General features: G+C 38.2%; 1 long non-coding RNA gene across 1 annotated transcript in view; it reads left to right on the top strand.

The window, feature by feature from the left end:
- Positions 1 to 1,973: 1,973 nt before the first annotated feature.
- LOC126066563 (uncharacterized) overlaps positions 1,974 to 24,564 on the top strand; it is a 74,794-nt gene continuing 52,203 nt past the window's right edge. The window contains exon 1 of the long non-coding RNA XR_007515127.1: positions 1,974 to 3,664. This is a non-coding gene — a long non-coding RNA (uncharacterized LOC126066563). The remainder of the gene's footprint in view (positions 3,665 to 24,564) is intronic.

Here is a 24,564-nt window from a genome sequence, read left to right as displayed (position 1 = left end):
GGGAGCGGCAGGGGCTGCGGGCCAGGACGCCGGCGACCCCGCGGCTGTACCTCGGCGGCCTAGCCTCGTCCCCGAGCCCGCAGACCCACAGCTGGGGGCTCCTCTTCGCGCCCCCAGAGCCACAGCCTCGGCTCTTCCCCGCGGCCCCAGACCCACAGCCTGGGGCTCTGCCCCGCGCCCCTAGGCCCACATCCTTGGCTTCTTCCCGCGCCCCCAGACCCACAGCCTCGGCTTCTCCCCGCGCCCCCCGACCCACAGCCAGGGGCTCTGCCCCGCGCTCCTAGGCCCACATCCTCGGCTCCTTTCCGCGCCTCCAGACCCACAGCTGGGGGTTCCTCTTCGCGCCACCAGACCCACAGCCTAGGCGGCCACGCCACCCGGACCCCTCACCGCTGCCTCTAGTCCACGGGACAAGGCGACGCCAGACCCGGGGTCTAATTCTACCCGCGGAGAAAAGCGAAAGGGGCGGGGGGATACCACGGGAGAAAGCAGGAGGCTGAGGAAGATCTTTTTTTTTTTCTCAAGTCGAAGAGGGCAGGGAGAAGGAAGAGGCGCGGGTTCAGAGTTCTGCTCCCTGTGCCCACGGAGAGTTGGCCTGGAGTTAGCCGGCCAGGAGGTAGGTTGTCCGGGAAGGGATGGGGCACTGCTAAAGTCGGTATAAAAATAACAAAGAGGGAGAGGGGGGCATGAAGAAGAAACACAAGTTGTCACAGCTCTAATATGAGGTGGAAAAAAAAAAAAAAAAGGATAAGAGCAAGTCCACGGTCGCCCCTACTCGGGGAGAGGCAGGTTCTGCCTGTGAGAAAGGACTCTGCTAAGAGAAGGATTTCTGAGTGTAGAAAGAAAGGAAGGAAGGAGGGAAGGAAGGAAAAACGTCCCAAGAGCCTTCCTTGGCTTGTTGAATTGGCCTTGACAGTTCAAGGCTGGCTGAAACCACTGAGGCGCAGGGCCCAGGCATTCTGTTTTCTTTCTCATAGGATTCCAAAAGACCAGCTGATCCTGAATTGGGCACAGACGTGATGTCATCAAAGGGGACAGGGTGGATGGGGTTGGGGAGGCAGGGTTGCCTGTGTTTTCTGATACTGGAGAAAAATGCAATATTGTTGATTACCATTCTTAGGCACAAATTCTTCCAAACTGGTGGGATTCAGGTCTGTAGTGGTCCGTGGGGAGAAGCTCAACACAATGGCAGGAAGTTAGAGAACCTGAATGTTCCCTGACCTTTTAAAGAAGCCAGTGTGGACAGGAGTAAATGAGATTAAGCTCTGAGGAGAGCTTGGTCATGCTCCGCTGTGGGAGAAGTTTAGATGGAGGAAAGCATATGGGAGCTGAGTTCTGGAATTTTCCATTTCCCTTTGTGTGCATGCTGTTTGTCAGTACGTGTGTGAGAATAAATTTTAAAATTTCTATTGGACATTTCAGTAGGAACTGCATATTTTTCTAATACAGAAGTGGTGTGCTAAAACCATAAAATAAAACAGACACCGAAGCTATGAAGTCTTTCTAAAGATTGCTGTCTGATGATACTCCAACTTGAATACTTTAGATGATAACAACTGGGTTTTTTTTTTCTATTACATTTTACTTGCTGTGTTGCTTTTTAGCTACATCTTTTTGTATCATTATTGCTATTGTTTTTACTTTACTGGTTGCTGTTATGTTACCACTGTCCACTTGGAGTTCATAATGTACCCTTCACAGAAAATTAGGAAGTTTGTGACGGTACAGTTCAGTTCCTTGCTCCTTTGTGCCATTGCTGTTATATTTTACATGAACCTACGTTACAAACTCCACATATATTGTTATAATTTCTGTTTAAACCGTTTTACAGAAATTAAGAAAAGAAAAAAAAAGATAGTTTTTAAACTTAACGTATATACAGTTTCACATGCTCTTCATTCTAGGAATTTGGATTTTATCTCAGGTCACTTCCCTAATTTCTTTTTTTTTTTTTTTTAATCTTGTGGTGCAGATTTGCTAGTGACAAACACTCTCCAAACCAAATGCCTGTTGCCGTCAGGTCGATTCCAACTCATAGCGAACCTGTAGGACAGAGAAGAACTGCCCCATAGGGTTTCCAAGGAGTATCTGGTGGATTCGAACTGCTGTCCTTTTGGTTAGCAGCCATAGCTCTTAACCACTTCATGCTTTTCTTTTTCTGAAAATATCATTATTTTGCTTTCATTTTTGAAGGTCATCTTCACAGGGTATGGAATGCTGAGTTGGCAAAATTTTCATTTTCCAACACTTTGAAGATTTCATTTCTTTGACCTTGATTTTTATCTGATGAGAAGTAGGCTGTCATTCTTATCATGGCTTTTTATCTTTAGTTTTCTATAAACTATGATGTGTGGTTTTGTCTTAGTTATCTAGTGCTGCTGTAATGAAAACTATGAAAACCAAAACAGAATAACTGGTTCATTATTAAAAAGTCACTATAACTATTGTCTCTAGTTTCCTGGGACTACCTGACAAAATACCACAAAGTGGGGACTTTAAAGAACAGAACTTTTTTTTTTTTTCTCACAGTTTCAGAGGTGAGAAGTCCAAATCAGGGTATTGGTCATGTTGACTCTGAGAGCATTGAGAGAGGAAATTTTTCATGCCTCTCTTCAAGTTTTGGTGGCTATCAGCAATTCTTGATATTCCTTGGCTTCTTAGAGATGCATCTAACTCTTCAACAAACAGAAATATATGTTCTCACAAATTAGGAGGCTAGAAGTCCGAATTCAGAGCATCAGCTCTAGGGGAAGGGTTTCTCTCTTTCTCGATTCTGGAGGAAGGTCCTGATCCTTCAGTTTCTGCTTCCTGGCTCCTTGGAGATCTCCATTTGTCTTGGCATCTCTCTTACCCCATATCTACTGCTTTCACTTGCTTGTTTAATATCTTTTATATCTCAAAAGATACCGACTCAAGACACATCCTACACTAATCCAGTTTCATTAATATAACATAGACAACCCATTCCCAAATGGGATTATAACCACAGGCATACAGGTTAAGATTTACAACACTTGTTTTGGGAAGGACACAGCTCAATCTATAGCAGAGCTTTTTTGTCTTGTTTTTTTTTTTTTTTTTTTTGTATTTATCTTGCTAGTGATTAAGTTTCATGGCTATGTATTTTTTTATTTTATTTTATTTTTACCAAATTTAGTTTAATTTCAGCTATTCTTTAAAATTTCTTCTCTTTCCTATTTTCTGTCTCATTTCTTTCAAGGAATCCAATTAAATATATGTTAGAACTCTTGATATTGTCACATAGATCACCAAGGCTTTGCTTATTTCCTTTTTCATCATTTTTCTTTTTGGAAAGAAATCGAATAATTCTAAGCATCAATACTTCATTTATTTTTATTGCCAAATATACTCCATTTTATGGATATACAGTGAAACCTGTGAGAGCTGGAACTCAACAGGATGCCTTGCTTTTCCAGGTCTCACAAATCTTCTGCCTTTGACAGGGTGCAGTTTTACCACTTTTCTATTGCTCGTGAATATAACGTTGATTGGGAAACTAGGTTTTTTCTTTGCAGATGTGAAGCTAACGAAGTCGAAGCTGTATCCACATGTTAGTTGCCATCCAGTTGGTTCTGACTCATGGTGGACTGACGTATAACAGAAGGAAATATTGCCCAGTCCTGCACCATCCTCACAATCTTTGGTATGTTTGAACCCATTGTTGCAGCCACCGTGCCAATCCATCTCATGGAGAGTTTCCCTCATTTTTGCTTTCCTCTTCTTTGCCAAACATGATGTCCAATTTCTAGAAATTGGTCTTTCCTGATGACACATCCAAAGTAAGCGAGACAGAGTCTCTTCATCCTCGCTTCCAAGGATTATTCTGACTGTATTTCTCCAAGATGGATTTGCTCATTCTTCTGGCCGTCCATGTTATATCCAATATTCTTCACCAAGACAACAACTCAAATGTGTCATATCCGCTTCGATAGTCCTTTTTCATTGCCTAGCTTTCATATGCATATGAGACTTGGAAAACACCATGGTTTGGGTCAGGTGCCTCTTAGTCATCAAAGTGACATCTTTGCTTTTTAGCACTTTAAAGAGGTCTTTTGCAGCAGATTTTCTCAGTGCAATAATTTGATTTCTTGACTGCTGCTTCCATGAGCATTGATTATTGATCCAAGTAGAATGAAATCCTTGACAACTTCAATTTCTTCCTCCAGCACTCAGGCTTCAATCAGTTAAGTCATACCCATGAAGGTTGGTTCCAATCTTAACGCTTTCTAAGTGGCTTCTTATAAAAGAGGACAGACACAACAACAGACTCATACACAGGGGGCAGATAGATGCTGTATGACGACAGAGGCAGATGCGTCTACAAGAAGCCAGGGAACACAAACATTGCTGGTAGCCACCAGAGCTTGGAGAGGGCCATGAAGAGGTTCCCAGAAGGAGTCAGAAGGAGTCGACATGGCCAATACCCTGATTTGGAGTTCTTGCCTCTAGAACAGTGAGAAAATAAATTTCTGTTCTTTAAACCCCCCACTTTGTGGTATTTTGTTATAGTATATTGTTATGGTCTTTAGGAAACTAAAGACAATAGTTAGAGTGATTTTTAATAATGAAATAGCTGTTTTGGTTTTCACTGAAGACTTATTTCTTCTGTTGTATAGACATACCTGCCACTCACTGGAAGCTGTTATGTTTTTGAATATCAGTTTGCTTGTGGAATAACCTGATAGAGAGTGTGGGGAGGGGCTGGAGAAATGAAGAATCGGGATGTGAGAGTGTTAGTGATGGGGTGATGACGGAGCATGATTTCCTTTTCTGACTACCTGATACAGCACCACAAGAACAGCAAAGCTTTGCTAAGGGTAGACCCGTTTCTCTTTAAACAAGGCTTACTTCACTTCTGTTATTGTTGGCATCTCTCAAGCTCCAAGTATAATGCTGCCCCACCTTTGGTTTTTGAAACTAGTCCTTTCTTATTTTTTTCTTACTATCAACAATGCATTCAAATTTGGCTTCTCAAAACTTGCCCAGTTGTAGCTTCATCAAGACACAATACTGGTTTTCTTTGCTATCATTTGTGCTTTAGGGCCCACATCTTTGCATTCTTCATTCTGAGCATAGACTTCGTCAAAGGAGGAAGGATTTTCGGCAGTGCCCCAGACACAATGGTCGCCTTCCAAGAACATTGGAAAAGTGATCATTTTGTCTATGTCATTTGGTATATGTCAAGCCATAATAGAAGCCATCATGTCACAAGAGATTAGCACCCACCCAAGAAAGTCTGCTTGTCAACATTGCTTGCTGTTGCTCTGATGAGTAATACACATTGGTAAGAAGACTGATAGCCCTTCAGAGATGATCACAATATACTGAGACGTTGAGGGAGTCTGGCACAATTTGTTCAAAAAGCCTAATTGTCATAATTTGGGACAACTGTGACAAGCTAAGAGAATCATCACCCTTCCCCACCCATCCCATAACATACACATACCTTTTTATACAAGGCTCATGAACTAGATTTGAAGCATTAATGCTTAAAAAGTCTGGCACACGTCTTTTCCCATAATATAGGTTGAAATGAACTAAGAAAATTATACCCAGCAAAATGGAAATAGAAAACAGTGTCAGTGCCTATGAAATCCAGAGGTATGTCAATTATGTCACTCAAGAGTTGCAGTATTTGGTAGTAGATAACATAAACTTTGGGATTACAGACTGCTGGATTCTGATTTCAACTCTATCAATGTGTGACTTTGAGAAAGTTGCCTAGCATTTCTGAAGCTCAATTACTGCTGCTATAAATGGTTTTATGGAAACCCTGGTGGCGTAGTGGTTAAGTGCTATAGCTGCTAACCAAAGGGTTGGCAGTTCAAATCCGCCAGGCACTCCCTGGAAACTCTATGGGGCAATTATACTCTGTCCTATAGGGTCACTATGGGTTGGAATCAACTCAACGGTGCTGGGTTTGGTTGTTTGGTTTTTTTAATAAATGGTTTTATAATGCTTTTTTCACAAGATTATTTTAAAGTTTAGATGAGTTACTGAATGTGGCCAGGAGATAACATTGAGTCTGGAGGTATTTCTCCATGGACAATCCAAAGACTTAACTGACCCCAAATCTCCTGTAATTAGTCTATGGGAGAATATTTACATGAATTATTTTTTAATTCAAATTTTATTGGAATGAGTGTAGATTCACGTGCAGTTGTAGGAGATAATACAGAGAAATCTCTCATGTATTCTACCCAGTTTCTCCCAAGAGCGACATTATGCAAAACTAGTATAATATCACAACCAGGGTATTGATACCATTGATCTTATTTAAATTTCCTCAGTTTTTGTACTCCTGTGTTGGGGGGAAGGTATTTAATTCTGTACAATTTTATCACATACACAGTAAAGGTATGGAACACTCCCATTATCCCAAGAATCTCTCCTGTTGCCCTTTTATAATTATACCCACCTCCCTCCAGCCCCCCCCCCCACACACTTTCTCCCCTCTCCCTGATCCTGGAAACTACTAATCTGTCCTCCATTTAAAAAAATTTGTCAGTTCAAAAATATCGTATAAATGGAATCATACGGTATGTGAATTTTGGGTATTGGCTTTTTTTAATTTTTCCACCTAAGTTGTTGCATGTATCAGTAGTTTGTTCTTATTACTGAGTAGTGTCCCATGCTGTGGATATACCACAGTTTATTAAATCAATTATCTATTGAAGGATGTCTGGGCTGTTTTCAGTTTTTGTTCTTATGAATAAAGCTGCTATGACATTACTGTACACGTTTTTGTGTGAAAACACATTTCCATTTGCCTTAGGTTGGTTTTCTAGAGAAGCAAAGCCAGTGAAGTATATATATATTTAGAGAGGGAGAAAGAGAGGGAGGGAGCCCTGGTGGCTCTATGGTTAAGAGATTGGATGCTAACTGAATGGTCAGTGATTGTGTGATTCACTACCCAGTGGCTTCACGGGAGAATGACCTGGCGATCTGCTCCCATAAAGATTTCAGCCTAGGAAAGCAAATGGGGCAGTTCTATTCTGTCACATGGGGTCACTATAAGTTGGAATCGATTTGATGGCACACAGCAACACACACACACACAGACACCGATTTATCTCGAGGAAATGGCTCACAAGGTTATAGAGGCTGGCAAGTCCCAAGTCCATGGGTCAGGCATCAGGCTGGAGGCTTCTGCTGACTTATGTAGGTGCAGAGGCTGAGAAACGCAAGAGTGGCAGGTCAGATGCAGGCTGCTGGCTCAAGTCCCAAGACCTGGAGATCAGATGATGATGAGCTGGATGCAGGATCCAGAGTGAGCAAACCCAGTGAGCTTTGTTAGAATGTCCATACATATTGGATGCAGGCCACAACCCTCAGGAAGCTCCACTTACAACTCACTGGCTGATCACATCAGATCACATCGTGGAGGTGATTACATTATAACACAAAATAGAGGATAACTACATTATTACATAACTGCCAAACCACTGAGAATCATGGCCCAACCAAGTTGACACACAACCTTAACCATCAAACCATTTCTTTGGAATAAATGCCTAAGACTGCAATTTCTGAGTTGTATAGTATTTGCATGTTTAATTTATAAGAAATCGCCACTGTTTTCCAGTGGCTATACCTTTTTACATTGCCATCGGCAATGTAACTGACTTTCCTGGTATCCTTGCCAGCATAAATGTTGTAACTATTTTTATTTTAGCTGGGTGGAAAACACATCCTGAGTGCCAGTGCTACACATGCTGGCTGATCCTGCCTGCAGGGTGCTGGTACTGGCCAGGTCAGGCCTGGCAACTCCTCGCTGCTTCTGAACCATCTCTCCCTCTCCCTGCCACTCAGTCCAATTCATTTGCTTTGTGTTTGATGTTCAGAGCTCCTAGAATGTCATATATAATTGATATGTCATGATAGTTCATGGTGGTTTTAATCTGCATTTCCCTAATGACTAAGAATGTTAAACACTTAAAACTACATTGGTGCAATGTCCTTGTTTTTTTACCCATTTTCTAATTGGATTGTTTGATTTTTTTTTTTTAATGTTCAGTTTGGAGAGTTTTTTTTTTTATTCTAGATACTAGTCCCTTGTTGGGTATGTCGTTTGCAAATTTTTCGCCCAGGCTGTGCTTCTCTTTTCATCCTCTTCACAGGGCCTTTCACAGAGCAAACTCTCTCTCTCTCTCGCTCTCTTTTTTAATTTTGATGAGGCCCAAGTTATCTTAATTTTTTTTATGGATCGTGATTTTGGTTGTCAAATCTAAAAAATATTTGCCTAGCCCTAGATCATCAAGATTTTCTCCTATGTTATAAAAGCATTTTTTTTTTTTAGTTTTATATTTTACATTTAAGTCCATGATACTTTTTACATTAATTTTTGTGTAAAGTGTGAGGCTTAGGTTGAGGTTCATTTTTTTGCAATGAATGTCCATTTGCACCATTTGCTGAAAAGGCTATCTATCCTTCTTCAACTGAATTGCTTTTATGCCTTTGAAAAAAATCAGTTGAACATGTTTGCATGGGTCTGTATGTGTGTTCTCTGTTCTGTTCCTCTGAACTATATGTTCATCTCATCATCAATAACAAAAAGTCTTAATTACTGTAACTGTATGGCAAACCTAAATATCAGGTAGAGTGTCTTCGCACTTTATTCTCGTCAAGATTGATTTAGCTAATTCAAGGCCTTTGCCTTTCCATGTAACTTTTAGAATATGCTTATCTGTGTCTATTTCAAAAAAAAAACCAAAAACAAACCTTGCTGGGATTTTGATAGGAATCGGATTTAAACCTTCTCTGATTAAACATAATACTGAAGTTCTAGTCACTTCTTTCTTGTTTTCCTGTCTTCGGTTTCATTGATTTATGCTCTGGTCCTCATTGTTTCCTTCCTTTCCCTGGATTTGGGTTTGTTTTGCTGCCTCTTTTTCTCATTTCTTGAAGTAGGGATTTAGAGCATTGACTTGAAAACTTTCATCTTTTCTGATGTAAGCATTTGGTGTTATAAATTTCCCTTTCGGCACTGCTTTAGCTGTATCTTACATATTTTGATGTGTTGTAGTTTCATTTCCATTCAGTTCTATGTATTTTCTTAAGTTTCCTTTGTTGCTTCTTCATTCTTCCATGGATTATTTAGAAAGGTGTTCTTAATTTCTTAGGGTTTAGAGATTTTTTGCTTGTCTTCCTGTTTTTGATTTCTAGTTGCATTCCGTTATGGTCAGAGAACACATTTTGTATAATTTCAAGTCTTTTAAATTTTTTGAGATTTGTTTTATAATCAAAGGTATGGTCTACCTTGGTGAATGTTCTGTAAAAAAAAAAAAAAGTGTATTCTGCTTTTGCTAGAGTGTTCTATAACTGTCAATTGCACAGTGATAGTTGACTGTATTGTTCAGATCTTCCGTATTCATGCACACTGCCTGTCTAGTAATTTGCTGATTGCTGAGTATTGAGACTCCGGATCCTATTGAAATCTTTTGTGTTAGCAGGCAGTCACCCTGCTTACATTTAGCATGTAGATCCTGGCCTCCTTTTGTGGTCTGTAATTTTAACGACAGTTTAATTTTTAGAGCCTTTGCATTGTTATTTTCTCTGCTTAATTAATCCGGTGCTGCTTGAGCCTTTACTAGTCCCTGCTGGTGCTGTCTGAGAGTGAGGTAGGGGTCTTGCCTGACCAGGTTGGTGGGCTGTCAGTTGTCTGTTGTGGAGGGAGTCTCAGGTCAACGGGGCCAAAGAAGCTTCTGGGACCAAGCTACTTGTGTGTGTGTCCCAGTTACCACTTCTGCTTGCCCACCTCGATGTCTTCTGGTGGGTGAGGGAATTCCACACTTCTGGTGGGTGAGGGAAATCCACAGGGGCAATTAAGACATGTATCATTTTAATATTAGCACATTATTGCTATTCATAAATGTTCCCAAAGCTACCAATTCAGAGTTCATAGAATAACTCGTCTAGAAGGCTCTCCTTGCCCCTTAGTCTAAATCTTACCACTAGTTGATTCTGAGCAATTTGTGAGTAGGAGAGTGAGCATAAGGGCAAGTTCATTGATTTAAACAGACAGATAAACAAAGAGGGGAAAAGGGCACATCCGTGTGCATGTTTTTTTTTTTTTTCAACATACTGACACTACTGACCACAAATATGACCCGAGTAATCCACTGGAATCAGACTAATCAAATTAGCAACCCTCAGATGTTATGTGCAAATAGGTTTGAGAACAGTAGTTCTATTCTATTTTACAGTGCTTTCAAGTGATAGAAAATACTAAATTTGGGGGCTGAAATCTTGGTTCACTATTTACTAGCTGTGTGACCTTGAAGAAGTCACTAAACTTTTAGCCTCAGTATTTTTGTCTAGACAATGGAGAAAATAATACCTTTGTCTATCCCATAACCCTGAAAGATTCAAACATGAAGGAGGATGTGAAAATTTTATTAATGCTTCACACGGTTAAATCCAGTATTACGCTTTCCATGGGTAAAACTGCAGGAGTGATAGTGAATTTTCAATGGATGAAATATGAATAAGTTTTGAGCTTCAGAAGTGAGGGGAGTATTACTGGAGACAGGAGAAGAACCACCAATGGAACCTGTAGTAGGTTTTGTCTTGCATTTATATCATTCTGACAAGAAGTCTGACGTTGACCCAGAGCAAGCAAGCCAGGCTGAGTTTATACCGTTTCATCTTCAGTTTCATCTGAGAAATAGTTCGTTTTCATTGAGAAATGTTTCCAAAGCAGCATTTCATTCTATAATTTCAAAACCATCTCAGGTGTGCTCAGACTTTGGGTTAAGGACATTCGTTGTCTAATCCACATGCTGTAATCTATCACGGCAAGCCTTAGCAACTGCCTTCAGGGAAAATCGGGAGGTAATGCTTGGAAAATGGAGATGTGTTGGCTGAGGTTCAGCCCATGAGCAGAATTGTCAAAGTAAGTTAAAAAACTTTGAAAAATTAGGTTGTCTGTTTAAATTATCGATTAAATCATCAGCCAGGTTCTGGTTGTGTCTAGAACTTCAAGGTGCTTTAATTTTTTTTCCATATATAGCTGTAATTTCCATAAGTATTGTTTTGATATAGCAGCAACATTTTAAAGCCACTAATTTGCATACACTCTTTTAAAAATAATACATTCAGTTACTTGTAAATTCACCAGAATAAAATTCACATGTGTAATTCATATATAACATTATAATTTACATATAATGGAATGGAATATAATGGGCACAGTTTCAATGAGGAAATTGAAAATAACTTATCCAGTAGGTAATATGTGATGGAGCTAGGATGCAGACTTGCATTTGTTATTTCCAAAGCTTATGTTTTCCCATTTTAGACACCATATTAAAATTATTAATATTTGAACAAGTGGCAATGCACTTTTTTTGCAGTTGCCATATAGTTGACTTCAACTCATAGTGACTCATGTGTGTCAGAGTAAAACTGTGCTCCACAGGGTTTTAAATGGCTAATTTTTTTGGAAGTAGATTGCCAGGTCTTTCTTCCAAAAGGCATCTGGGTGAACTCAAACTTCCAACCTTTTGGTTAGCAAACAAGCGCATTAACCCTTTGCACCACCAGGGACTCCATTTTGCACTCGTTGTTGGGTGCCATCAAGTCGATTCTGACTCATAACAACCCTATACACAACAGAACAAAACACTGCCTGGTCCTAAACTATCCTCACAATCATTATTATGCTTGAGCCCATTGTTGTGGCCACTGTGTCAATCTAGCACGTGGATGGTTTTCTTCTTTTTTTGGTGACCCTCTAATTTACCAACCATGATACCCTTCTCCAGAGACTGATCCCTCATAATAACATGTCCAAAGTATGTGAGATGAAGTCTCACCATCCTAGCTACTAATGAGCATTCTGGCTGTACTCTTCTCCCAAGAAATATTTGTTCATTCTTTTGGAAGTCCATAGTATATCCAATATTCTTCACCAACACCATAATTCAAAGGCATCAGTTCTTCAGTCTTCCTTATTCTTTGCCCAGCGTTAGCATGTATATGAGGCTATTGAAAACACCATGGCTTGGGTCAGGCACACTTTAGTCTTCAAGGTGACATCTTTGCTTTTTAACACTTTAAAGAGGTCTCTTGCAGCACATTTGCCGTATGCAATGTGTCCTTTGATTTCTTGACTGCTGCTTCCATGGGTGTTAATTGTAAAATGAAATCCAAGTAAAACAAAATCCTTGACGACTTCAATCTTTTCTCCATTTATCATGATGTTGCTTATTGGTTCAGTTGTGAGGACTTTTGTTTTCTTTATGTCGAGGTACAATCCATACTGGAGGCTGTTGTCTTTGATTTTCATTAGTAAGCGCTTCAAGTCCTCTTCACTTTCAGCAAGCATGGTTGTGTAATCTGCATAAGGCAGCTAGTTAATGAGTCTTCCTCCAATCTCGGTGCCTGTTCTTCTCATATAGTCCAGTTTCTAAGATTATGCTCAGCATACACATCAAAATGGTATGGTGAAAGAATACAAACCTGACACTCACCTTTCCTGACTTTAAACCATGCAGTATCCCTTTGTTCTCTTTGAACGACTGCCTCTTGATCCATGTACAGATTCCTCAAGAGCACAATTAAGTGTTCCAGGATTCCCATTCTCTGCAATATTATCCATAATTTGTTATGATTCACATAGTCGAATGCCTTTGTATAGTCAATTATCACAGGTAAACCTCTTTCTGGTGTTCTCTGCTTTCAGCCAGGATCAATCTGACATCCCCAGTGATATTCCTGGTTCTGCATCCTCTTCTAAATCCAGCTTGAATTTCTGGTAGTTCCCTGTCAGTGTATTGCTGCAACTGCTTTTTTAATGATCTTTCAGCAAAATTTTACTTGTGTGTGATATTAATGATATTGTTCGATAATTTCTGCATTCGATCGGATCACCTTTCTTTGGGATAGGGATAAGTATGGATTTCTTCCAGTTGATTAAACAGGTAGCTGTCTTCCAAATTTCTTGGCATACATGAGAGAGCACTTCCAGTGCTGCATGTGTTTGTTGAAACATCTCACTGGTATTCTGTCAATTTCTGGAGCCTTGTTTTTCACCAATGTCTTTTGTGCAGCTTGGACTTCTTCCTTCAGTACCATCGGTTCTTGGTCATATGTTACCTGCTGAAATGGTTGAACATCAATCAGGCCTTTTGGTACAGTGACTCTGTGTATTCCTTCCACATTCTTTTGATGCTTCTTGTGTCATTCAGTATTTTGCTCATAGAATCCTTTACTATTGCAACTTGAGGCTTGAATTTTTTCTTCAGATCTTCAAGCTGGAGTGTGTTAGTCCCCTTTGGTTTTCTCACTCCAGGTCTTTGCACATGAAGTTATAATACTTCACTTTGTCTTCTTGAGACACCCTTTGAAACATTCTGTTCAGCTCTTTTACTTCATCATTTCTTCCATTTGCTTTAGCTACTTAATGTTCAAGAGCAAGTTTCATTTTGCACTAGACTCATCAATTTAGGTAGCCATCCTTCTTCTGGAAATTATCTCAGAAACTCTTTAAACAGAGTTCATGTTTATAATGAGTGTGATAAAAACTTATTCTAACCATCAAGCGAAACTATTCCTGGACAACCTTGGGACTGCTGCACGTCTTTTCATCATTAAGTAAAACAGATTCACCTCTCAGATTTCTGCTTTTTGTTTCCTATGAATGATATTCATAGACCCTGAGTGTACTCACTTGTTGCTGGGGTGCCTCCCATGCATTGTGTTGCCTTCTGGAGTTCTCCACTGTAAGCTACCTCTCTGGGTCTTTCTGTAGCTATCTAGAATGCCCCTTCATTTGACTTGACAAACATCTTAGCAAACTACAGGGCTTGGAACAAATGTGACTTCCTCTAGTTTTCTGAAGGGATATTTTGACACTTCCACACTTCTTCGAATTCATCTTCAAAATACTAAAACTATGAGAGAAAACAAGTGAGTGAGAGAGGCTAATAGATTGTTATAGACTTTGTCTCCCACCTAGATACAATGTATTGTGTTCCAATAGTACCTTATATAAGCCTCGTTAATAGACTGATCACCTGGTAGGGTTGTTATTGGTTTAAATGTGTTGCTCTCCTACTAGGCTCCTTCAGTATTGGAATTCTGCTTTGTTCATCTTTTTAATCTTTGAACCTGCAAAATTCAGTCAAAATTTTGAAGAAGTGTTTGTTGAAATGAAATGCCAAGTTTCCCCCATACTGACTGACTTTGGCAATTATATATTTCCATCACGAGGATGTGTTTTTCAGGTGAGTTATGTGAACATTTGCCAAAACTGAAACTTAATGGATTTCTGAAATGGATGTGTAAATGCTTCATTACCTAAAAGCAGTGTTTCCAATTAGTTTCTGCTTCTGGGTTTTATTTTCCCAATGTGATTTAGCTAATGTCTTAGCTAAAGAGAAAGTGAGTCACTGATGAAATTAATGTCTTAGCATAAGATAAAGTGAACCACTATTAGCATAAATCCTTGTTAGATAGCATTTGACCAAAACCACTGCTAATTATCTAGCCAACTACAAATGTACTTGTCAGGTAGTAGGATCCTGAAATTCTTCATGCCTCTTTCTTCATTTGATTTTCTTTTTCCTGAAATATGACACTTTATAGCTTCCAAAAGTAATAGGATCAATGTTCATACTCATTAATTAAAACCCTATAAATTATAACAAAATTGGAAGAGGAAGTAGTAATGCCAATCTTACACAAATTCTATCAGAGTATAAAGCATGACACGATAATTCCCAACTTGTTTCATGAGGTCAGAAGAGTGGTGTGTTGGAGCCAGCTTGCACAGGCTCACAAGAGCCAAATGAAAGCATCTCTTCCAACTCTGCATTCAGTGACTTCACACTGGTAGCTTGAAGGCAACCATTGTGGGAGCATGCACACCACAGTAATAATCGATTGCTGCAAATTGGAGTTTTTTATTCACATGGAAAGCAAGTGGCTTAACATTTACCAGTAACTGACTGGATCAGATTAATGTTGCTTCCATAATATGACAAGGATATTACAAGAGAAAATCACAGGCCAAAATCACTCATGAACATAAACATAGAAATCGTCAATAAAATATGAACTAATCTAACCCCAGAAAAATATTAAAAAAAACATTAAGGCATCAAGATCAAGTGGGATATGCAAATAAAATTGATAATTTAGGAATGCAAGGTTGGTTAAGTAATCCAAAGTCAATCAATTTAATTTAGCAGTTTATCAGAATAAAGGAGACAAAAAACATGATCTTATCAACAGGTGCATAAAAAATCATTTTATTAAATTTAACAAGGTAAAAAATTATGATTTAGGAATATAATTAAAATTCCTCTATCTGATTAAGAGTGACTCGATGGCAACGGGGTTTTTACCAAAAACCTAGAGCTAACATCATATATATTGATGAGCTACTAAAAAGTTTCCCCGCAAAGTTGGGAACAAAACAAAGACGTCTGATGCCAATACTTCATCATTCTACTAGAGGTTCTGCCAAACTCAGTAAATCAAGAAAAAGAAATAAAATTCATAAAGATTACAAAGGATGAAGTACTACTATTTTTATTTGCAAACAACATGAGTGTGTGCATAAAAAATCCAAAAGAATCTACAACTACTAAAAACAAGAAATTAATCTAGGAAGGTCACAGTATGCAAGTGAATACGCAAAAACTGTGTTTTAATAAACTAGAGACAAACAATTGGAAAATAAAATTTAAATAATAGTATGTACAACAGTATCAAAACATCAAATGCCTAGGAGTAAAGATAATGAAAAACATGTAAGACCTCTACATTGCTAACTATAATACTTAGATGACAGAAATTAAAGATCTAAGTTAGTACAGAGATATACCATGTTCATAGATCAGGTGTTTAAATATTGGTAAGATGTGAATTCTTCGTAAATTGATCTATAAAAAAAAAAAATTGATTCAGTAAAATCCCAAGAAAAAGCAGGTTTTTTGTTTTGTTTTTGTAGAAAATGGGTGGAGACTAGTAGTCAGAGACTGCTGATTTTGTAATAAGTCTTTTAGCAGTGTTTGGCTTTTTTAGAGTATTCATATGCTAGACTTTGGAAAATAAAAGTTCATTAAAAGAATTCACACACTTCCAATTTTCCCACTATGGGATAAATTAATCCAGAATAGGGCTTAAGATGCAAACTTGAAGAACATCAACATTTAAGGGATGGGCAGAAGAGAAGATTTAATAGACTGATAGTGAAGGGCAAGAAATAGAGACTAAACTCCAGAGAACAGATTGTCTGGAAGCCAAGGGAAGGTAAGACTTCAGGAAGGAATAGTGAAAAAGAAGTCCAGTAAGATAAAATTTGAAAGGACTCCTTGATGAGACTGCTGGAAATGCAAGAGAAATTACAGTGGCTGGGCTAAGGGACAGGAAGTGAGGAAGTAGAGAAACAAAATTAGGAAAACTTAAGCTTAGATGTAAAAGAAAAACATGAAAATTAAAGACAGAGGTAGATGGGTGATTCAGGAAAATTTTAGGAAAGGTAAGAGAGTCCTGAGGCTGTTTAGATGCTTGTAAGAAAAGTATTCTAGGGAGTAGATCTCAAACTTGACTGCACATGAGCGCCACCTAGAGATCTTTTCAAAATTCCATTGTCCTGGCTGTACCTTAAATGGGTGAAATCATTCAGTTAAAACAAAAGCATCAACAATTTTTTAAGCTCCCATGAGATCTGAGTGTGTAGCTAAGACTGAGAACCACTATGCTGTTCCAGTGTTTCATACAATTTGGTGACTCTTAGATCTTGTTAAAAGAGAGGTTACTGAGCCCTATCCCCAAATACGGTAGATCTAGAGTGGTGCCCTAGTATTTGCCTTCTTCAAAAGCTCCTAGATTCTGTTGATATTGGTGCTTCATGGGCCACATTTTGAGCAACTCTCTGAGAGAAAGAGAAGTTGAACAATAAGGAGAAAAAGCTGGAAATTGATTGGGCAAGGTGTTTTGGAAGGCTGGAAGCATCCGGTCCGCGAGTGGTTTGGTTGACTTTTGATGGGAGGAAAGGCGGGCATCTCTTCCTTTGTGACAGGAGTGAAAAAAAAGAGAAAGCATGAGTGTAAATCCACATATGCCTGTGGATGGATTGGCAGGAAGTTTAGGAAGGTCTGCTCTGATGACCTGAAACATCTCAGGCCAGGGCTGCTAATCTGGATTGGCCGCGTGCATCTGACACACTCAAGTTATGAAGTAAAAATCCTACAACATTTACTCATGTGGTGGCAAGGTTAAATTCCAGACAGTCACATCCACAGGTTACACTGATGCATATAGCCAGAATATAGTAGTCCAAGAAGCGTGGGCAGATGTAACCAAAAGGACCCGAGGTATGTGCTTTCCCCTATTAAAATCCAAGAAAGCAGTCCAGCATTACCAATGTTGTCAGTATCTTCACAATAGCAAAGATGACTCTTTTGCTGTTGAAAAAACCTCTTTTGCTTAATTGGAATTATGTTTTGGATAGTCATTTGGAAGACAATTTGGATTATAAACCTATGAAATTGAAACTAAAACCATCCGAACAAAACTATAGAGCTTCTCTAGTTATTCGGTAATTGCCCAGAATTATCCTCCAGGGTTCACGTGGGAACAGATGCCAGCCAGGCCAGTTGCATTGCTATGTGCATTGGGAAAGATGATCCCTGCAGGAAGGTTGGGGGAACGGTTCTGAGAACACAATTTTAAATGACAAAAAGGACACGCAAAACTGACATTTCACATGCACATTTGAAAAAAATAAATACCAGAGTTCCTGGTAAAAATTGAAAAATTCTCAATAGTAGATGTGGTTTGTCCAGTGGAGTAGACTCAATGTGAAACACAGAAATCAACACAGTTTTTAAGAGTTGTACCAGAATGGACTAAAAGGGCCTGAGATATTTCAAAATGAGACGAGACCTCTGTCCCAACTTTTCATAGGCAGGAAGAAGGATGAGGAAACCACTTGGCTAAAAACATTGCCCATTTGGCTTAGAAAAAGAAAGATCTCGGCAGAGCTAAATTCCCGGAGGCCAAAGCCATGAACAGTGGAGAACAATGGACAAAAGAGACACTCCCAGGGAGCAAAGTATTCTCTGCCCTACAGCAAGGAGAACTGGCAACGTTTACCCACCTGTTTTCTAGGATTGGTATCAAAACCAGTTTACAGGAGCCCTGGTAGCACAGTGGTTAAAACAGTTGGCTGCTAACCGAAAGGTCAGCAGTTCAAAGCTGCTCCACAAGAAAAATAATATGGCAGTCGGCTTCCATAAAGATTTATAGACTTGGAAACCCTATGGGATCCTTCTACCCTGTCCTACAGTGGCACTGTGAGTTGAGACTCCATGGCAACGGGTTTGTTGTTTTGTTCAATAGACCAGTTACTGCTATGTGGATTTCATTTGTAACCTTTTTTTTAGGTACCTATTTTTAATGGGAGTGTTTACTGTAGTTATTTTGTCCTTGCCTCGCTGTTAGATGCTGAGTGTCTTTTTAGATTTCAAGTCTCTGAGTCAAGAGGAGTTGCATCCAGGAGCCTCATTCACATTCACAAAAGGTAGAGATCACGTGATACCAGGTTTGAGCCTGATGCCATAATTGACACAGACTTTTGGGAGTCTTGGGAGGCTTGAAGATCTTTTGCATGTGGGGAGAATATAAACAATTGTGACCAGAGGGTGAACAGTGGTAGACTGGGGAGAAAAAAGGCCATAATATTTTGCAGTTCCTTCCATCAAGAAATGGAATCTGTTTTTCCACGCTTGAATTCCAGCTTGGCCACGTGACTTGCCTTGGTCAATGGAACATTAGCAAATGTAAAAAAACACACACAAAAAAACCAAAGCCGTTACCATCAGGTCAATTCCGACTTGTCCTGACCCTGTAAGACAGAGTAGAACTGCCGCATAGGGTTTCCAAGGCTGTAGCCTGTATGGAAGTAGGCTGCCAAATCCTTCCCCCTTAGGGCAGTGGGTGGGTTCTAACCACTGACCATTTGATTAGCAGCCAAGCTCTTAACCACTGTGCCACCAGGGCTCCTGTGATGCAAATAGATGCCTGAAGAGTTTTTGGACAGATGGACTTGCGTTTGGAACAGAGCCACCAGGTATAAAAGCTTTAGCTAGTTTACTAGATGATGAAAGATATATGGCCAACCCAAAAACTAGATCCATTGCCCTGGAGTTGATTCTAATTCGTAGTGACCCTACAGGACAAAGTAGAACTGCCCCCACAGGTTTCCAAGACTGTAAATCTTTTACGGACGCAGACTGTCACGTTCTCCCTCAGAGCTACTGGTAAATTCGAACTTCTGGTTAGCAGCAGAGCGCTTTAACCACTGTACCACCAGGGCTCAGTATATGGCCAGTTACCCCTATTTCCCCACCTGACAGCCAGACATGTGGGTGAAGCCCCCTGGGATGAGACTATCTGTTAACTCTACATGCATGAGTGAGCCTGGTACTGACCAGAGGAGCTGTATAGTGGAATCCTGAGCTGAACAAAACAGGTATTTTAAGCCACTACATTTTGGTGTGGTCTTTTTACCACGTAGAAAAACAAACAGAACGTAACCCCAAAACAAAAAATAAAACCAATTCATACAAATAATTTAAGTGAACTAAAACTTTATTTAAATATTCTCAGCGAAAGTTATAAAATTTTGCTGAAGGAATGGTAAATTTAATACCAGTCATCTCTGGCATACACTTGCAGGCTGATTCTACAGGAATTCAAAATACAAGTAGTCCTAGAATGAAAATTAAAGATAAATACAATTAGGTTGGTTTAATAGTAAAACCAAGCACAGGCCTTAAATACAAGAGTGCTTTTTAGGTTCTTATGTTATAATTACATGATTATAAGACATATTTTTAAAAAAAAAAAAAAACAGGACTCTGAGGATCAGACTTAAAATGAACCAATGTTTAAGGATGTGAGACTGACCATCTGACTGGTCTTAAATACACTGAAATAATAAATCTGAGTATAAAGTCCCTCAGAGTATAGTAACTAATTTTTTGTCATTTTATTTAGATATACATTTGTCATTCATATATACTCACTATAGAAAAATGGAGGAAGGAGATGGGAAAAGTTATGTTCTCAACCCTCTCCCCTCAGAAAAAACTACCACTAATATTTTTGTTCAAATTCCTGGGGAACACACAAATTAGTATCATAATATCCTTATATCCTGCTTTTATTGAGTATCCGTACATTAAAATTCTTTGAAAATATTTAGAGTCTTTAATTAATTACTCTGTTTTATTATCTGTTTAGAATTCCATTTTAGAGATATTCTACAATGTGTTTTATAAATCTCATACTTTTAAAATTTAGGATGTTCTAATTTTTTGCTATTTGAATCATGTTTGCTGCAGAGTATACACTGCTATTTATTGGAGTGTACAAAATTATTTGTCTACATCTGTTTGTTTCTTGGAACAGCCTAATACATGTGAAAGAATATGAACATGAAGTATTTTGATGGATATTTTTAATCCATTCCAGAACATCTGAACCTGTATTTTATGAGTTTCTAATTCCCTAAATTTTCACCAGTGTTGAGTTTATCACTAGAAGCAAAAAATTTATTATGTGATAAATTAAGAGGACTATTTCATTATTTTCCTTTTTTCTATTTTTGAAAGTATTTTCTGTTTGTTATATTTAACGGCTATTTAAGACATATTTGATATTCTTTGTAGATTTCCATTGGGAATATTATTTTTTTCTCATTTAATTTTTTTTTATTAAGGAAAGGATACCGTTGGTCATATTTGTAGCATATACAAATACGTATTTTCCTTACTTTACTGCTTGCTTTTTAGTATTTAATATTATAATTGGTTTTGAGGTACAAATGTTTAAGATATTCTAATTTAGCAGTCTTTTATGTTGTGATTTCCTTACTTTTAAATTCCTTTACCATCTAGCGAACAGATCTGAGTGCTGTTTGTTCGTTTATCTTTGCTCAGTAATTCAATATCTCTTTCCTTACACTTCCTTTGGGCTTATTCTGTCGTTCTTTTATTACTTTTTAAGGAACATGTATAGCTCATTAAATTTCAACCGTTCTTTTTTTCTTCAAGAGTATTTACAGTTATACATTTCTCTTTAAACTCTTCAATTGCCTCCCAAAATTACTTGTAATATTTTAATTATTATATAATTTATGCATTTTTGAATTCAATAATTTGAATTTATCCCTGAGTTGTCTGCTAGTTTCCACATACACAAGACATTTAAAAATATTTATCTTTATTAACTTCTAATTTAATTGCATTTTGCGAACAGAACTCGGTCTGAATTATAGTGATTCTTTGAAATTTGTCAAGACTTGCTTCTTAATCCAGAAAGAGATCAATTTTTGTAAAACTAAAGGGTTTTTTTTTAGGGAAACTGTATATTCTCTAATTGTTTGGTACAAAGTTCCACACATACCCATTAAATCCAGCTTTTCATTTTGTTGCTCCAATTATAAATAACTGCTGATGTTCCGTGTCCTGTACCTAGTAAGCACTGAGAGCTGTGAGTAAATTTCCCATTTTAATGATGGCTTGGCAAATGTCTAACTGTATTCTAAAATTTTTCTCTACAGTTGGAGATTGATATTAGGTGCTTACAAGTCTACAATTATTATACCTTATGGTGAATAGAACTTTTTTAAATCATTATGTAGGTATCTGCTTCTGTTGGTAACAATGCTTTTGGCCTTAAGGTCTGATTTTTTCTTTCCTGGTATTAATTTAGTTTCCCTAGGTTTCTTGTGGTTATATTTTTCCCCATCTTTGGTTTTTTTGTTTAATGGTTTTTTTCCCTTTAAAATTTTTTGTCCTTAAGGTGCTGGGTTTGCCTTTTTTAAAGAGCCTATAAATACCTTTAAGGAGCCCTGGTGGTGCAATGGTTAAGCCTCGGCTGCTAACCAACCAAAGGTCAGTGGTTGGAACCCACCAGAGGCTCCATAGGACAAAAGACGTGATGATCTGCTTCTGTAAAAATTATAGCCTAGGAACCATATGGGTAAGTTCTGCTCGGTCACATAGGGTGGCAGTGAGTCGGAATGGACTCAAGGGCATACAGCAACAACAACAGATACCTTTAAAAATGCAATTTAATAATCACTGTCTTTTAACTGCTAAGTTCTGCCAATTTACATTTATTGTGATTATTGTAAATTTTTTATAGGCTATATTTAATTGATGTCATTGATATAGTTGGATAGGTAGAAATAGCTGGATAGATATTTTCTACCATTTAAATTTTTTATTTTGATCTGTCCCACTTTTTCAAAGCTTTTTTCTTCTTTTCCTTTTTTTTCCCCCAATGAGCATTTTGTTTGCATGCATCATCGCTTGTATTTTAACTTCTTTTTTTCCTCTCTACTTGTTTGAAATTTATACAGAACCATATTCTAATGCAGATAATGTGCTCATTCTATGTTTTTTTTTCTTTTTTTTGCCAACCATACCCTCCCTCCTCAAGGTATTTTCCGAAGCAGCTACGTGTTAAAAAATGCTAGCACAGGGTGCTTACAAAAATACCTCATGGGAGGAGGGTGTGTATGGTAAGAAAAAAAAAAAAAAAGAACAAAAAGCATAGAACACATGCCTTATTTACATTAAAATAGGATTTTTTTTGTTGTTGTTGTTATTTTAGTGGTTATCCAGGAAATCTAAACAGGCACATTTAACTAAACTCACCTTCCCTACAAAATGAAAGCGTTAGAATATTTCACCTCTAATCACGGTCTCGCAATTTATGTACTTTCGTTGGCAAGGATTTTAGTTTTGTTTCTTTTTAACCTCGTAAAGTAGACATTTGCTATTACTTTATTTTTTAAAACATATTTAGACTCAAAAATATGTTTAACATTTTATTTGTTCATCTTTTCTTATTAAACCTCACACTATCTTTCTGGATCTTTTTCGTCCTTCCTGCAGGATATCCTTAAGAAACGATCTTAAGTTGCAAAAATATATTTTTAAAAAATGTCTTTATTTCACTATTATCCTTGGAAGACAGTTTTGAAAATATAGACTGTTAGCATTCAGGTTGTTTGTTTTTCTGGTACTTTGAAGATATTGCCCCACACTGTCTTCTGCTTCTATTGTTTCTTCCACGCTGTGAAGCCAATTCACTAATTGTCTGCTTTTTTTTTTCCATTTGCTCATTTTTCTTTGTTATTTTGCTGTTTCACCCTGACTTACATATATGTTAAATTATTTTTTAATTATACTACTTGGGCTCTTGTGGGACTTGGTACACATTGTCCTTTCTGAATCACTAGATTTATGTTCACCACTTCTGGAAATGTCTTAGCAATAATTTATTCTCTGTTCTATTTATTCCCTGCTTCTGGAACTCTTGACTTCTCTTTCACGTTTTCTATTTCCTTGTCTGTATCGACTGCACTTTGAATAATGTCTTCAACTATATCTTCTAATTCACTGATTTTCTTCTCAGCTATATCTGCTCTGTTATCTAATTTGTTTACTTTTTTTTTAAATTTCAACAATTACTTTTTTTTTTTCCAAGAGGATCCGTTTTTTCCTTCTTTACATATACCTGGTCATTATTAATGTACTTTTGTATTTACTCATTTGGGGGATTCCATTATCTTTGCTTTAAACATGTCATATCACTCTGTATTCTGGACCTGAATTGTTCTTTATTTGAAATCCTTAGGGTTAAATAATCCCTGGTGGTGCAGTGGTTAAGCACTCGGCTGCTAACTGAAATGTTTTGAACCCACCAGCTGCTCTGTGGGAGAAAGATGTGACAGCCTGTTTCTGTAAAGATTACAGCCTAGGAAAACTTACGGGATAGTTCTAGCCTGTCCTATAGAGTTGCTAAGAGACACAATTGACTTGCCGGCAATGGATTTTTAATAGGTTTAGGGTTAAATATGATGTTTGTTGTTTATTCCTATTCTCACTCATGCTGGTTTACCTCCTTGAATGTTTACTGGTGTTTGATTGTGAATTGATGTTTTCTGGACCTTGTTTTTTGGGACTGTAATGGTCCTAGGAAACCCTGGTCGCACAGTGGTTAAGAGCTACAGCTGCTAACCAAAAGGTCGGCAGATTCAATCCACCAGGCGCTCCTTGGAAACCCTAAGGGCAGTTCTACTCTGTCCTATAGGGTCACTATAAGTTGGAATTGACTCGATGGCAGTGGGTTTGGTTTTTTTTTTTTTTTCTTTCATGGGCCTAAGGTGGAGATGCTTTTTTTCCAAAACAATTTGCTTCTGCTTCCCCAGGGATCAAGAAGACACTTCCAATCCAGGTCTCTTTAGTTCTTTCCACTGTCCTGGGATTATTGTTAAGAGTCTCAGATTTGATTCCATCACCCTACTACTAGTGACTCAAGACTTAGTTTTCAAGTAGTAATGCTGCTACTGCCATTTTACCTTCAAAACGACTCCATTATTCTTGTCATTGTCTTCTCCTTGCTCCAGTTTTAGCAAACATTTTGTATAGTTTTGTTTCAGAGTTTGTTTTATTTATCCCAGATCTAGTTGTTTTGTGGGTTGGGCCCTTAAAAGTATTTAATCTACCATGC

This window comes from Elephas maximus, chromosome 23, assembly GCF_024166365.1.
Source record: "Elephas maximus indicus isolate mEleMax1 chromosome 23, mEleMax1 primary haplotype, whole genome shotgun sequence".
Lineage (NCBI taxonomy): Eukaryota > Metazoa > Chordata > Mammalia > Proboscidea > Elephantidae > Elephas > Elephas maximus.
This window is presented reverse-complemented; position numbering and strand designations above follow the sequence as displayed.